The following is a 5058-nucleotide window of genomic DNA, read 5'->3' on the forward strand; positions in this document are numbered from 1 at the left end:
TTGATTAATTGCTGCTTTTTAGGTTTCAGCAACAAAACACGCACCTTTCAGCTCTCCAAGGAATAGTTTTTTCTTTGTTTTTGGTATTTTGCCATTGCCATATGATTAACATGTTGTTGCCACTTCTTTTGGCCCTGTTGATATTGTTGAGATTTAAACAAAAAAAAACTCTGCCACAAGCACTCGGCACTCGATTTGTTTGGGTGGCATGTTCAGCCTCAAACTCAGCTGCTTCACTCAGCTGCCACCACTCACACTCCTTCCTCCTTCCTCCCTCCGATGGGGCCATCTGTGTTCATTTCCTATACTGTGTTTGAGTTTCAGTTTTTGGCTGAATAATTTTTTTGACAGATCCGTGAAATGTTTATAAGCAAATTTGTCTATGCAGACAAAAACCCACACAAACATTGCTATGAACAGAAAGCGGAGGCGAACTTTTCCAAAGAAGTAAATAAAAATTATAGAAAGTCAATTTCAAATCTAAATAAAATCAAATCAAATAATAATTAGATACATTATTTCATCAATTTATTAACTAATTGGCACAGTTTATGTGAAATGTGTTTCTTTATTAAGAAAAAAACTAACAATATAAAGAAAGAAAGAAAAAGTTAAAAGTTTACAAGCCAAATTTGTATGGGATCATAACAAAGTTGTAATTATTAAAATGATATAACCAAAGAAAAAGAATATACAAAAAAATATAAATAAATTACTTGACAAATCCTTATGAAAAAAATAAATTAATTTCAAATTTATATAACTACAAAAATTGGTTTAAAGAAAACCACAAAAATTTCAAGCTGAAAATCAACAAATTGTTAAGTAACTAAAATACAAATACAAACGTAACAAACCCAAATATGTAAATCAAATAACTAACAACTAAACTAACTAAAAATAGAACTTAATAAAAAATTACCGCAGCTTATGTGTACTTCAAAAAGAAACCCACAAAAACATTCCCAATCAAAGGTCAAACAAGCGCGCATTTTGCAGGCACTAGAAACATTTACACGACAAAAATATCTTTATTGGCCCTTAAAGCTGGCTAAAAATCACAGCAACACATTGAAAATACGTTCCACCTTAGCTAATAATTTAAAAAAAGTGAAAAATGCAAAAAAAAAATTAGTCGACAACGACTTGCTCCAGGTGAGGCTCGAACTCACAACCCCGGCATAGCTCATACACAGAGTACTGATTATAAGTACCGTGCGCTAACCAATTGCGCCACTGGAGCTGTTGTTCGAGGGCTGCCAAATGCGCATCTAAAGCCGACCGACGCTCAGAACAAGAATATTTGCACAGTTCGCTCGCCGCTCATCCAATCGTTCTCTTGCATTCTCCCTCTCTCGGACTCGCTTTCTCTCGTTCTCGCTCGCAAAAAAACAGCCTCTTCTTGTGGCAAGCTCATATGTGCGTACGTGGCGATGTATGCGTGGCTGTGTTTGTGTTCTGTGTTTGCCTTTGTGTTTGTGTAATTTGGTTAGCATTGGACTGCAGAAAAATCTGATTAGAATGTTTTGTTTCTATGTAAAATTAAATCTACATAATTGAATAATAAATATGTTCAAATTTCTACTCAGATTGAGTCATAGATGTTTGCTTAGTGAATAAACAATCGCTATAATATGTAATAATCAATATTATTAATATGTATTAAGCAATGAAAAGTGAAATTTGTTTAGTAGCAGCAGTTTTTCACTTTCAATGGACACAGTACTGAGCAAAGCAGCCGACCCACTAACCCCTCAAAGTGTAAACAATGTTAATTTTATGCTTTTCACTTTCGTTTCGAGTTGAGAACAGGTGCAGCAGCAAAGTTCGATTACGAAAAGCCCGTTAAAATTGCAAAGTTGTTGCTACGGCAAGTGCAGCGAAAACAAAATAATAAAAGCAAATTCAAATAGTTACAATTCGATTTCAAATGAATTGCAAAACGAAAAAAAAACACAATGGGAAAAACTCAAGCTGCAGCAGAGGCAACGAGAGCGGAGGCAATCGGAGCGATTACCGAGAAATCAACCTCGAAGTCAGTCAGGAAATGCAAATTGCGCTAATTACGTTGGGCATAAAGCGTTGCAATATTTACTGTTGTACTGTTGTTGTTGCTGTTATTGCCATAATCGGTTTCTAACTGAATACAGAAATAAAATGCAATGCAATGGCCATAAAGTACAAAAGGCAAATCCGCTAGAAACACACAACTGCAATAATAAGAATAACAACAACAACAACCGTGACAAATGACCATTGTATGACATTAATAATAATAATTTAATGCTGGAAAAATGATTTCGCAATGGAAAAACTTAGCGAAGCGAGCAAAGCAAATCCCTTGTCATGTCATGTTGCAATTAAATCATTATGAGAATGAAAAGCGACAACAGACAGTCTGACAGACGGCGAGAGACATTCAGAAAATAAATAAACACTAAGTCACAATTAATGGTCAATTATGTAAAGACGCGCGAATTACGACAGCGGAGAGAAAATCTGAAATGAGCAACGACCTTTTCGACTCTATAATCACATAATCAAATAAACAAAATAAATATATAGTGAGGATGATACCCTGTCAAATAAAAAAACCACAAAGAAAGACATATATTATCTTAAATATCTACTTTTTGGAATATAATCTAAAAGTTACAAATTAGGGAAGTGTGAAAAATATGCATGAAAACTTATTTTTGGAAAGTTTATGAAAAATAAGTAGATTTCTAATAATTTTTAAAAGATCTGGAATAAACAATGACTCTATAATCATATAATCAAAGAAAGAAAACAAATATATAATAGAGATGACACCCTGTCAAATAAAATAACCACAAATATCTTATTTTTGAAATATAATCTATAAAATTCAACTTAAGAAAGTTTACGAAAAATAAGTATAAAGCCTAATTCTTTTTTTTTATTAAGATTTCTAATAATTTTTAAAAGATCTTTAATAAGCTATGACCTTTTGGACTCCATAACCATATAATCAAATAAAGAATATAAATGTATAATGCAGATGATACCCTGTCAAATAAAATAACCACAAAGTATCTTAAATATCTAATTTTTAGATTATAATCTAATAGTTAAAAGTTAGGAAAGTGTAAAAGAGACGTATGAAGTCTTATTTTTGGAATATTATCCATAAATTTTAAGTTGGGAAATAGTAAAAAAAAATGTATGAAGTATATTTCTTATAAATAGTATCTTAAATAATATATCTTATCTTATTTTTGGAATATAATCTTTATTTTTAAAATTAAGAAAGTGTAAAAATAGAAGTATGAAGTTTAATTCTTATATATAGTATCTTAAAATTCTTAATTTTGGCATATAATCTATAAATTTCAAGCTAAGAAATATAAAAAAAAAAGATTTTTAATCTTAAATATCTTATTTTTGGAATATAATCTATAAATTTCAAGTTAAGAAAGTGTAAAAAAGAAAGCTTTTGTTAACCTTTGAAATATAAATCCTAATTCTAATTTATGTTCAGATTTCTAGCATTTTTACAAGATCATAAGAAAATTTTTGAACAACTAAGTTTATGATTTTTTTTTGGCAAAATACCAGCAAAATTTGAATACCAATTTTACAAAAAGACTTTACAAATCGTAAGGAAAAGAATCAAATATTTTCAATGCATTCTCACTCATTCCACATGATTCCGGGTTATCAAAATAAACAATTTTATGCGTTAGTTTGTGCCACATAATCAAACTACTCGTTCATAGAATCGTCTCAATTGTGTAACTCTGACTATGAGTATTACACGAAATTGGAATTGGAAGAGCCAACAATCAGCGGCGTCGCATATCAGAGCACAAGCTTCCCCACTATATACATACATATATTTAAACTTATTTCCTAGGAGGAGCTCATGGCGGAGGTTGTCGGCGACTGGCGCCAATGAAATCAAATAACGATAAAGTGCGTTTCTGGGAAATAAAGTGTGACTTTAAAAACTACATTACTTTATATGCATTAAAAAATAAATACTAAAATGCGATTCGTGTAGAATCTGGTCATTAGGTCGCATCAGAAACGAGTTTGAAGTAATTCGATTTAATTGAGATATTTCTTGAGATGCTGCCAATACTTTTTTCTACAATTTTATTGTTAGACAATTAATTCGATGAGTCCATTAAAAAATTCCCTTTTGATAGTGTTTTAATAACTTGCATAAAATTTCAATTAAAAACGAATTATATAATCTGATGAAGATGCAAGGTTCGCAATGAATAAAGAAAATAAATAATCTATTCATAAACAATAAAATTAAAAAAAATCTCGTTTTCACGATGTGTTTCTGCTAATTGTAGATGATTTATAAAAGGTAATAATAATAATGCAACTTGTAACTGAGGGTTGAGTTTGAAAACACACAATTATAAATGATATTAACTATATAGAATTATGACATATTCATGCATCATTTCCATAAGCCATTTTTAGCACATTTACAAAATATAAATACAAATATTTTTCATTTTCGCACGTCCCGTAATATCACATTTAGCATTTTTTTCAATGAATCATTTGCTTAAATTAAGTAAATCTTTAAATTTGATCAATGAAAGCTTTAAAACAAAGAGAAGTTTCTATCGCATCAACGCATCTCCAAAGATTAATTGAGATAAAAAACGCAGATGCAGCTTTAAATTACAGTCAGACATGCTCCAACCCACGCTGAGCATCACTGATAAGCTCTCCCCCTTTTACAGTCGTATAAATAACTGTTTGCACAGGCCCACCCAAAAAAGAAGAAAAAAAAAGTACTGCAATTGCAGCGCAGACCTCGCACTATCGCTATCGCATTCAGATTAATAGAGTCTGGCTCACAGTAGTAGTTGTTGTTGTTGTTGCTGCTCTTATTGCTGCTTTTGTTTTTCTTTCGTTTTCGTTTTTGTTCTTCTGTGTGTCTGAACTTATCAGCTGCAGTCGACGTCAACGTCGACGTCGCTGCACTTGTAGCGCCACTTTCAGTTTCAGCTGGCACTTAAAGTCAGAGTCGAGCTGGACATCTGGGCGTTGATATTGATGATGATGAGC

The 5058-nt window shown here is 31.7% G+C and overlaps 1 non-coding gene across 1 annotated transcript; it reads right to left on the reverse strand.

Moving 5' to 3' along the window:
• Positions 1-1147: 1147 nt before the first annotated feature.
• Positions 1148-1243, reverse strand: Trnai-uau (transfer RNA isoleucine (anticodon UAU)). Its single transcript has 2 exons — positions 1206-1243; positions 1148-1183 (listed from the first exon to the last, which is right to left on the reverse strand). It is a non-coding gene; the product is annotated as a tRNA-Ile (tRNA).
• Positions 1244-5058: the final 3815 nt, after the last annotated feature.

Source organism: Drosophila albomicans, chromosome 3 (assembly GCF_009650485.2).
Source record: "Drosophila albomicans strain 15112-1751.03 chromosome 3, ASM965048v2, whole genome shotgun sequence".
Taxonomy (NCBI): domain Eukaryota; kingdom Metazoa; phylum Arthropoda; class Insecta; order Diptera; family Drosophilidae; genus Drosophila; species Drosophila albomicans.